Source organism: Calidris pugnax, unplaced genomic scaffold, assembly GCF_001431845.1.
Source record: "Calidris pugnax isolate Ruff unplaced genomic scaffold, ASM143184v1 scaffold8, whole genome shotgun sequence".
Lineage (NCBI taxonomy): Eukaryota > Metazoa > Chordata > Aves > Charadriiformes > Scolopacidae > Calidris > Calidris pugnax.
The window spans coordinates 19,296,732-19,309,133 of NW_015090830.1; positions in this window are offsets into that span (position 1 = coordinate 19,296,732).

Consider the following 12,402-nt stretch of genomic DNA (forward strand, 5'->3'; position numbering starts at 1 on the left):
GGTTAACTAACCCACGTGTTACCCAGTTTGGGAAATAGGCAGTGATGTGTTCCAAGCTACTTGATGGGCCAGGTTTATCCCTGCTCTTCCTCTGGGCTCAGAGGGAGTGAATTCAGCCCTTGGCTTGTGTGTAAAGTCAGCAGCTGTTGCACAGGGGCTGCCAGTGTCTCTGCTCCTAGCCATTTCAGTGGTATTTTCTTCCCCTTACATCAACGAATCATTGGCAAGAACTAAAGAGAAAGCCAGGTCCTATTGCCCACACAAAGGATGTCAATAATTAACAATTTTGTGCATTGAAAGTTAAAAGAGAAATGAGAGGGAAGGAACACATTAATTAACTACCTGACTGATCACTGTTGTTTGAAAGCTGGATAGTAAGGATTTATAATTTTGGTTAGCACCTTCAAGACTTTCAAAACAAAACGATGATGACAAATGAGTGGGGTGGTCACAGGGTACAATTAAAGGGATATAGAAGAATTGTGTTAAGTTTGTATGCACAGAATATAAGTTAGAGTTGTGATGCTGTAACAGGTCTCAGTGTGGATGTGGAACTTTGCAGATGGAGTTCCCACTCAGTCAACCTCTTCAGGAAAAATGTAATAGGAGTCTGGACTTGCTTCTGCAGAATGTGTGTGCGCCACACCGCCAGGCAGAAATCACAGCCCTGACTTTGGTGTCTCTTTTCCATCTGCTCTGCACAAGGAACTCTTGGCACCTGAAAATGAGATGCACCAGGGTTCTTGCTTTACCAAATTCTTTCACATAAAATGCTTAACGGTTAGTTGCCTAAGTGAGTGCTGTGGCTGCTGGGTGACATACTTACTCTTCCACTTTCACAACAGGTATCTAACAAGGCCATTGAATTGGAAGAGTTTCAACTGCAGTTCAGTAATGCTATTGCAGAATACCCTATAGCATACTCTGTTTCCAAGACTGAGCACATGCTGTTAGTTCCTGCCCGTGTTTCTATCTGCTATAGGTTCACTTGAACCATTTCTTATCTTCATTGCCACTTTCAAAAAATTTCAAGTTAGTACTGTACACAATTGAAATGATAGGTGCTTTCACTACATTTTCCAGACGGTTATGAAAGTGATAACGTGCTCCAGATAACTTAATGCAGATTGTATCAATTAGTTAGGAAAACTGTCTGCTCATCTCAATGCAGATATATTAAATTCAGGATATAGAACCCATATCTCCTGTTGTACAAGGTATCCTACTTAAGTCTAAATCTTGCTGCTTTTTTTTGGCCAGCTGAGCAGTATTAATCAACAGCAGGCAGTAAGTAATGCCAGGTTGCAGGGGCTCACTGCAAATGGACTTTAATCGAAGCGTGGTTTTGCACATCCTCTTCACAAGGGTATATAAAGAAAAGGAGCTACCAGAGCCCTGAATCTAAGGGTGCAGGTTACCAGACAACAGCCTGTTGCCTGGAAGAGGGAGGATTAGTGAAATAATTGTGAGGTTATGTATACACGTTTACTTATTTCAGCTTCAGTTGAGACTGTCGCCTTTCTGGACCTTTCATATTGTCATGAAAAAGCAATGCAATGAAGATGTAATAAACTTGCAGACTAAAGCCAAAAGATATGTACAACTTCCCACATCCTGAGAAAAACTATAAAGCTTAACATTCGTGGGTTTGTGTGTTTTTTTTTCCCTGAGGCACACATTTCTCATACAGCCAAGGAGGAAAATTAGGCCACTGTAAAACTTGAGAAAGTACGGGTGTAGCAGAACCCAACAAGCCAAGCAAATTGCAGGGATAAAGAATTTACCAAAGAAACCCCTTCACCATCAACTGATGGTGCTGCAGCTTAAGACTCTCTCTCCTCTGACTCTAATGTTGGCTACTGGGGACAGTACTTGTTGCCATTTGACAATCTATCAGAAGGCCACTCTCAAAGTTAATTTGCGATCCCATTTAAGAGACCTGTGTTGTCTCTTCATAGTTCTGTTGTATCTGTCACTATTGCTGGAAGTTTAACCAGAGAAGCCAAAAGCTATGTGCTATGTGAATGTGGAGAGCGACTCTCTTCTTCTGATACCATTTACTCATATTTTGGGCATAAGACAGCTTTAAATTTTGGGTTAAGGTGTGAGCACAAGCTGGACAGATGTTTGTGTGTGAAAGATGTGGTGCATGTAGCACGTGCTGTAGTTGTGTGTAAGTGATGCGTGTTTTACCATGGCTGTTGTAAGCTGCACCAGATGTTGCATTAGTTACGTGCCACTTGCTGTCTCTGTGCTGCAGTTGGTATTGCGAAGTTCCTTTACTGTTGGCCATATGATGGGAAGTTTCGGCTCTCCACCAACCCACTATTTGGTGAAGTTCTCCAAGTACTTAATTTCCTCTCTTTCCTTTCAGTTTTCTAGGCTAGAGTGCAAATGCATGAACGTGTCATGAGAAAAAAAACTATTTTTGCGTTACTTCACACCCAAGTAAAACGAAGAAGAACTAGCACACACACACCCACATCCACACTTTTCCCTCTCGTCCCTGTGCGCACACTCCTCCTTCGTTCTTGCATAATGCTCTTGCACTAAGAAGTGTGGGTGGGCTGAAATAAACTGCTTGATGTTCATCTGGCCTAAAGAGCTGAATTTTTCAAGATTTCTTATCTCTACTGCTTAATCGCTCTACCATTGTCTGTACTGCAGTTGATAATCATGTGTACATCTCTGTCTTTACCAAACTGCCCATTTCTGAATGGTTACATCAAATAACCAAGCCTTATCTGTTAAAGAATTGCAATAATGTTTCTATTGATCTGTTTTCTTTGTATTACGAAGCCTGTCAAATTCCTCTTAAGAAACTGCTGAGGTGTGGAGATTTTTTTACCTTTAGTTGATATGTTTGCTTTCAGGTAATGCAGGCTTAGCAGCTACATTAAAGTTCAGTAATACAGCAAAATAAGAGTTAGTTATTAGAACTTCTTAGCAATTAATAAGGCAGCATGTTTAAGACCATCAGCATAGAGCATAACCTCAAGTTTTAAGACTTTGCCAGTACCGTTGTCATTTTAGTGCCGTCGAACTAGAGCTTCTATGAAACATCAAAAATAGTATTCTGCAGAACAGCTGCTTTTGCAGAACTTGAGTAACTTGTTCCTCAGTGATTGATCCCCAGATCCATGTCCTGAATACCTTCCTTCATCCCCAGCAGTCCCTTGTTCTCAATCTAATTTGGTGCTGGGCTGTAGCCAACGTTGACGGGTTGTTAAGGAGGTGCACAGGATGCCTCAGGGTGTGTAATTAGAGATTTATTCTTCTCATGATCAGTGTTAGAGCAATAGGAAGAAACACTACCTCACTGTAGCCTCCTAACAGAGAAACTGCTGTGTCTTTCCGCTGTGTACAAGTGTCCATCATACTGACTGTCACAGCAGGAACTTGCTTCTTACTTTCACCACGTGTTCCTGGCAATCTCGGGCACTTCTGTAAATGTAGGTATCCAGTTGCTAGGGAATGCAATCAACTCCATGTATATTTGGCTGTCAAGTCATGTGCCAACCAAAGGAAAACATGAATGAGCAGACTGCATGCACATAAACAGCTTAGGAGGTAATATTTTCACAGAAAACATAATTTTCAATAACTGTGAGACTTCTGTAACCTCCTAGGTCTAAAAAATACTAGTAGTGTTTCTGGTTTTTCCTCCTACTCTTGTTTTTCAGTCAGAAGTCTAATTTGTACGATACCTGTAACATCTCAGGTCTCACTTCTTCCTTATTACACCCACTCTTCATCATTCATGCGGGCTTCAATTATTCTATTCTGTAGCTTACTACCAAATACAGTGCAAATTTAAGGATACCTGAGTAAATAAAAGTAGGAAATGTAGGGGGCTTGCACCGAGCCTTGACAAGCAAAATAGATGTTTCTTTCTAATTAAAAAAATACATATAGCCTGTACAGTATCTTCAAAAGGAACTGCAGGCTGCGGAACGTTCCCCCGCGCTATCAAAAGAAACTGTTTTTATCAAAAGTATTAACCATTTTTGAGTGAACGTAGCATGTGGAAAAGCTAATTGCATCTCAGCCCTGGAAATCAAAAGCCCCTCTGGGAAACAGCAACACAGACTTTTTTGGCTGTTTTCTGAGGTGCTCAAATGAACAATCTCCTGGAGTTGAAGGTTTATTCTTCCTGCTTGTTCTGAGTTTTAACTTCCCTATTGAAACTGCTACCAAAATGTGATAAAAATGCCTGTTGTGATGGTGTTCTAGGGTTTTTTGTTCCTTATGAAAAGAGGAGTAGGAGAGACTCTGGCACTTCTATAGCAGTTACATGAGTGATATAGATCACCCTTATTTATAAATACAAATGTACATTTACCTGCAATCCGAAACTGAAATTGGGAGTACAGGATTACAGGCAAAGATGGAGATAAAAAAAACATAGTTAAAACTTATTGAAACCCATAACTACGCATTGTCTGTGGTCCTGTAGTTCAGAACATGATCACCTTGGAAGGTGATAGCATCATATAAACTTTCATATTAAAATAATGTGTGCAAAAAATTTTATCACAAAGTCGAAAAATTTAATGACTGGATCTTGTTTGCTTGCTTAGGAAGCCTGTATGGCAGAATGACTGTTCATGAGAGCTGGAAGTTCATAAAAATGGATTGTATCTTAAAGTGTGAAAGGCTGCTATTCTTACCTCCCATGCCTGGCATTCGAAGCCTGTTTGGTTTTTCTCCCTGCTGTGCCACCGGGGTCATTGGCCTGAAGGGAGGGCTGGGACATTCTGGCTACAAGCATAAGCTTTTGGGGTTTATGGCTGGAGTCATTAGGGTGGTTTTTTTTTCCTCTTTAAACATCACAGGTTTTAGGAATGCCAGTTTATGGAAGAAGTTGTTGAAGCACAGTGTCTGGTTTAAAGCCAGGGACAATTGCAGGAGTCTCTCTTAGCAATTCTTTTTTATGATACCACTCTTGTCTGCCCTGCGGTCCCTCCATAATGCAATAATCATAACCCACAAGATAAAGTAACCACTTTTTTTTTTTTTAGGGTCATTCGCCTTAGGGGAGGGCTGAGACATTCTGGCTACAAGCATAAGCTTTTGGGGTTTATGGCTGGAGTCATTAGGGTGGTTTTTTTTTCCTCTTTAAACATCACAGGTTTTAGGAATGCCAGTTTATGGAAGAAGTTGTTGAAGCACAGTGTCTGGTTTAAAGCCAGGGACAATTGCAGGAGTCTCTCTTAGCAATTCTTTTTTATGATACCACTCTTGTCTGCCCTGCGGTCCCTCCATAATGCAATAATCATAACCCACAAGATAAAGTAACCACTTTTTTTTTTTTTTGGTAAATTGAATCAGATGTTTTCCCCTAGTTGTTTTGTTGTTTTGTTTTGAAGTATATTTAATTAATTAGACCCCTACAGAACATACCTAGCAGAGGTAGATCCAGCTCAGACCAACTTGAGATAATCATACAGAAATTTGGCTATATCACCAAAAAAGCCCATCTTTAAAAAAGTATTTTAAGGGGTTTAAGTTGGCTCATGTCAGGAGTAATGGCCTCTGGTTTGCCTGGACAGCCTGCCAAGCTCTCGCCACAACAAATACCCTGGCAAGTCACCCCAGTTTTATGCCACAAGTTAAAACTGACTCAGACTTGTCTGTCTGTACTCAACTCTCTGATTTATTATTTTTCCTCTATTATTTTCTTCCCAATCTAGAAACAGGGAGCAAACTAGCAAATTTTCATACAATTTAGTATACAGAGAGGTTGCGTTCTCTTGAAGGAGAAGAGAAAATAGAACAATTCCTCTATTGAAAAGAAATTCATTCCAGAGAATCTTTTTTTGCAGAGATGTGCAGAAGGAGTTTCATCATAAATTTCTTTGTCTACATCACGATGAATGTGACCCAAGAGTATTTCTTCCGTGCGGGTTTTTAATTTTTGCACCAATAAAATTCTGTCCTGTCTTCTGTCTTTGCTACGTCACCTTCATCCTTTAAAATGCTGTCTTGACCATCCACTGCTTCTTGCTTTTAACAAAGCAAACAAGATTCCTTCCTAGCTCGGGTTTCCTATGCTGCCTCTGCACGCTTTGGATCCTTTCTGATCAGCAAGTTATTTATCTCATTTTGGAGCTACCTTTCATGTACTATTGAGCCATTGACCTCGCTCAGAAAAACTTTTTTGTGTGTTATTAGCCATGCTTATAACATGTGCCCAGGAGCCATGAAAAAGGGGTCTAATGTATGGTCAGCACTTGGCAAAGCAGAATAACCCAAAGAGCATCCAAGGTAAATGGGAAGATGGATACAGAGAGGAGGAATGGGCAAGCACAGTGAACAACGTGATGGCACTAGTGGAGGTGGTTTTGAGGTATTTTGTGTTAAGTAGGGCTGCTTAGGTTTAGCAGCCGGCTCCCCTGCTTTAGAGAAGTAAGGAAAGGTGGGCAATGGGAGGAAGGTGGAAATGGAGAGGGAGAAGGAGACAGGAGGGAAGGAGACGTGCAGGCGGATCTGGGGGGAACACTCTGAATTTCCACCTTCCCTGCCTGGCTGCTTTCACAACTGCTCTTCCTATAGCTGCCATCTGCAGCCAGACTTCCTCTCTCATCTGTCCCATCTCCTGTCAAACGCCTCCACGCTTTCTCCTCCACTCTCCGTTACACATAGGAGGGCTTTCCACAAAGCTTTGCAAAACTTAGCGCTTGGCTCCCTCGCATTTCTCTCTCAAACTTACCTTTTGCTTGGGACCTACAAAATTTCTTGCTGATTATCAGGCATCTGGGGCTGCGTGTGTGTGCACACGTGTGCGCACTGGGTCTTTTCTGGGTATGAAATTCATAGTGTTTATTTCAGGCATGTTACCCGCAATTGTTTTCTGTATCTGCATGTTGTATCTCAGCTTTACAGTTGTACTCTGAACGCTTGTGTGGACAGACAGTGTTACAATGCATCTCTGCAGTGCTCCTCACAGAGTCCCTCTAGGCACCAGCATACTGTCGTACCTCTAAGGGCTAAAAATTAAAACAGTTTTTGTTCCCAATAAAACAACTAGATCTCCAGTGCTTTCGTGATCCTATTACATTATGCAGTGTAGCTAATCCTTGCATGGTGTGGGTTGAGTTCCCTATTTGTTCTCTGCAGAGGCAAATAATCCCTCATTTTCCTGTTTTTACTACACAGCTTTTTCTTTCTTTTCTTCTTATTCTTAATTTTATTTCTCCCACTTCGTGCTTTAACCCTCTTTCCCCTCATTGCAACCTTCTGGGTTTGAGGGAGACATTTTCTTAGAGTAGTTGGGAAGCTCTTCTGAGATAAATCTGGTTTGGTTTTCTTCATTTTCACTCTTCCATTCACACCAGCCCCCTGCCTGCAGGTTCACAAGTCTCTGTCACCAGACTGAGTCCCATTTTGGTGGTCCCTCTGTATCATTGATACAACAGCATCAGAGAGACTAACTATGTGCTGCTCACTTCTGCCTGTACTCATCGAAGTTCTAGTGGTGCTTGTCCATGTTATCCCTAGCATCCCGAGAAGGAGGATGGCTGGCTAATCCCTTCATCCCTCACTAGCAAGGCCTTTCAGATGTGCGTGTGTGTTGGGTTTCAAAGGCTTTATATGAGAATTCTGCTATGTTTTTTTCCTATCTATGAAAATCTCTTTCAAATCCCTCAATTGCTAATGAATGTATTTGCTTAGGCCGTCATTCTGTGCTGTTCTCATTTTAACTAGATGCCTTCCTCAGAGTTAGTCCAGGTATCTCTCTGTGATAAAAGAACCTGCAATATATGAAATCTTGCTATTAAATCACATTTTTTGCATTTGAAACTCAATTCTATAAATCCATCTTCTCTGTGTGATGTCTTATCTTACAAAGATTAAGTGAGTAAGTCCTCCCTCCTTTTGGCAAGAAGCAAAGAAAATCAGTGATTACTCAGAAATTCCCCTGGTTCAGGGTCTCCCTTAATTTAATCCCCATTGAATGGTGGCATCATCTGTGACTGCAGAGCTGTGCAGTCTTCACAGCGTGTTGTGGTCCTCGGCCTCATCTGGTCCATAAGGTCCTGTAGTTTGCTTCTGCAATTGCAGTGCAAGAATTGCACGCTACTGTGTAGTTGTAAAAATAGTCTCCAATGCTAGAGAGTCAGTTGTCTTGTTCACGGGGTAGTCTCATGAAATCTTTTTCAGAAACATCAATAGCACGAAGGACTAGATGTCAGTCTTACTTAAAAAAGTGTTTTAGTTTAAATCTTAACGTGCAAATTACCACCAGCAAGTATGATTAGGCCAAACAAAGAAGGGGCAAAATACAAGTATTTTGGGAGGAAAAGCAAGCAATCCAAGAACGCTTGCTTCGGGTCACACACATGTTTATATGGCTTGACAGTGGAAGTTTACAAAATATGTGGACAGTAGGCCTTTGTGTATGACTGAGTTTCCTATTCTTCGTTACTCTGTATAAAAAGGAATCAGTTCGTAAAGTAGATGAAATCTCAGGGTTTGGGGCTTCTCCCTAAAATTCCACACAAAGTCAGATTTTCCCCTTCATGCAGTCTTATACCACTGTAATTCTGGTGATTTCACAGGATGTGACCCATTTTGTGGGAGAAGGGGATAAATAATAACTATGTCAATTAGATTGTGTTCTTAACCAAATGAAACAAACCAGGAATTTCAGATGATCCAGTGAGTCTATTCTTGGTGCTTAAATCCTCCTTAGCTTGTTAATATTTAATATTGGCTTTGAGGACAGCTTTGTTTTTGTTTTGAATGCAGTGTGCAGCAATTCCCAGTGTTGTTTTTTTCCTGGGAAATAAAACCAGTTAAACCAGGTAAAACAGTCTGTCAAAAGTAAAAAAAAAAAAAAAAAAAAAAAAAAAAAAAAAAAATCTTCCCTATACAAATTCTATCTCTAGCTTCAGGTATCTTCACAAAAGGAAAATATGAACCCTTCCTGACATAAGGTCTTATATCAGGACTGAAATTGCAGCTTCAGGGGTAGGCAACATATCAACAAATAGACCTAGGGCACAAAGCTTAAATATAATGAGCTACGACATCTGTATCTAATAAGCACTCTACATTTGTTCTATATTGGAAAAAATGGAAAGCAAGACAGTCAAATCTAAATAATCAAGACTTGGTTTATGTGCATTTCGTTAGTACTCATAGGCAGTCACTGAGAGGTCACATTAAGTCATGCTGTTCATCCTGTTCATCCTGTTACTGAGTTGCAATAAATATTTCTGGGGAATTACAATAAATAAACGGATTGTTATCTTACACAGGGCTTTGATTTGCATGTTTAAAAGTATACGGTACTTCTTGATCAGATTAGCTTTGAATTGAGTACATTTTCACTACTTTGTTTTGTTGTTTGGTTTGTTTGGTTGTTTTTTGCAATGATCTGTCCTGTGAAATTAAAGCTGTATTTCTAAGAATCAAAGTGAGAAACCAGATTTTAAAATTCTTGAGATTTGAAGACATTCACAGCTAAATGGGAACTTTCTAGCTCAAGCTCCTTGCCCAGCAAATTGGCGCTCATGTTATTTTTGCAGATACGGGTTTTGTAAAACCTGGGCTACTATATTTACAGTATCCAACAACCTGCCATGACTTGTAAAATTAAATAAATTTTAAAAATTCCACAAAACTCTGGATCCTAAATTGGGTATGCGCCTGGCTTGCCTGAATGCTGGCTGTAGCTGACATGCTTTTTCCCCCCTAGTCTTTCAGTTCAGTAATGGCTCGATTCTGCATCTGTTTCCTCCATAACAAAATCTCCATTGCCTGTTGCAGGACTGCGAGCTGGCCTTATCTCTCATAGAGAAACACAGCTTCCATGCAAAACGTGAGCTGTGGCTTGGCAAGGAGCTAAGCTGAATGCAAACAGACTTCTGATTATTTCGATTCTCCATAAAACTTGTGAATCAAATCCAGCGTTATTTTCACAGTCATGGTTTTCAGACTCATGCTTTTGGTTAAAAAAGGTTAGATTTCACTCCTCCTTCCCTCGTCTCCTCCACCCCCTTCTTTCCACCTCACCTTTCGCCAGTCTTAGCACCTGGCTCTTAAATGCAGTACATCAAACATTTTTTGAAAAGCTCAGAGATTAAAGATTGTAAGTTACAATTAGAACAGCTATAATGATGATCAGCTCCTAGTTTCTGCATAATGAGTAGGAAAATGAGTTACAGAAGACTCAACTCAAAGCGTTAGCGTTGTGATTTTGTTAAAAAAGGAAAAAAAAAAAAAAAGAAGGAAACAGCCTGTAGTCCTTCTTTTTGCACATTGGAGGTTCAGATGATTTGGAGAGTAGGCTCAGACTTTCCGATGCTTACTCAAAATGGAGCATTTCAGACATTTCTTACTTTCTTACCTGAGACACCTTCAAACTTCTGTCTTCTGTCACGGCATAGTTATGTTTTCAAGTGACTGAAATGAATTAATCAGGCATTAGATTGGGCGGGGGGGAAAAGATGTACGTGTTTTTCCCCCCACTGTGAGTGATGGCTGATTCAGGCACGTCAAGTGAGGTGGTTATTGTGAAGTATGATTGATGTGTCTCAGTCTGTGTTATTATCTGCACCTATATGCAAAAACTTGCATTTGCTTTAAATAGCAAAGGAAAGCCTGCATTGTCACAGTAAACATGACTTTAACAGGATGATGCAGCTGTGTGAAGTTTCAAAGTAATTCTTCTCTCTGAAAAAGGGAGTGTGCATTAGTGTTTAAGATGGCTCCATGCAGCAGCCAGCAGACTCTTTTAGCCAGATCTTCAGCTGGTGGCAGTGCTATGGCGTACGCTATGGCGTACCTATGTCTTAAGGAAGACCATAAGACAAGTGAGCTTGCAAACAATTTCAGTGTAGCTTTTCATGTGGCAGCAGTAGGGCAGTGCTTCCCAAAGGCTGGCAGAAGAGTCAGCATCCCCAGCTGGAGGTGAGGCAGCACAGAGTGTAGAGGGAGGACGCTGGGGCCAGTTGATCCGAGTTTGAAATTGATCCTCAAAACCGAGCCAAGACCCATCCATAATGGGAATAATCAGGGAGCTGTTGTCACCTGAAAAAAGTGAGCACCCTTTGCTGTCTGAGGTACAGCAGTGTGTAGGGTTCTAAGCCATCTGTGGCTTCAAATTTGGGGAGCCCTGTTTCTTTTCTAGAACTACTTGCATACTTGAGCTGTGGTGCTGTAAAATGACACCATCTCTCTGCCCCCAAGAATTAAATTTACTTCAGAGCATTCTGGATATGCTGTGTGCTTGTAGCTATCTCAGCCCATGTTTACTGGGGGAAAAAATGCAGAGTAAGTATTTAATATGCAAAAGAATTGTCATCCTTTATGACTTCCGAGCTATTTGCTCTTAGTATTTCTTTTCAGTGATAGCCGGAAGGAAATTGTGACAAAATTATTTACCAACTTTCTGCTAGCATCTATATCACCTGCCAGATTAGAGAAATATTTAGAATTAACAACTCAGCTGTCCCAAAAGGAAAAACTATGTGTGTCCAAAAGCAACTTTATCTGATTGCTGTACCACTCAGTTTCACTTACAATGAGGAAAACAATTATCTTCCCAGTTTCCAAAGCATATTGTAATTTTGGTATGAGTTTGATGTAACCAGGTTATCATGTATAGAGATTTTAACCAGTGAGCAGCAGACTTCTTATTGGTTCCTGCCCTGCCTTGTGTCCAGCCTTTGATATTTATACAGAATAATCTTGGATTTAAAAGGTGATTGTAAACATGCATCATAGATTGTGCAGGGGGAGTTTTCACTGTGTTTTCTGCATCTCTGTGCTAGAAAAGCCTGCTCCAGACTCCTGGTTCTTCCATGCAGGATGTGGTATTACCAGAGCCTGCGTGCCTGGATTTCCCTCAAGGAATCCCAGGAAACCAAGGAATGTCTCATCCCACCATGGAATTAGGGTTATGTGCAGGTGCAAATGTGACACCAAGGAAACACTCTTGGGTTGTGTGGTTTTAGACGCAGCGTGTACAGCCTTGGGAAATCACCCTGATGCATTAGAGCACCGGTTTCCCTGCCTGTTCAGTATGGGCACTAACACCTCTTTCCTACGGGTGAGGGAACCTCACTGATTCGACTGTGGAGTCCTTAGATCCTCTGTCTAACAAGAAAATCTTGCAATGTTTCTGAAAGAACTAACCCGCAGAACTGTGGGCTATTCCTGCTCTCACATTAAGCTTTCATCTTACACAAAAAGGATACAAAAAAGGGGAAACCTATTCCCCCTGCAGATCCTTTCTGTTTGTTAAGGGTGCATCAGCATCCACAGCTCTACGGGGTTGTGCACGGTAATAATCTTCATTGTGTTCAACTCTAATTCTGTGCAGGGCAACTTGTTGACTAATTACTCCTGAACTACTTTGACATTTCTAGTGCACAGATTTAGAACTTTCATGAA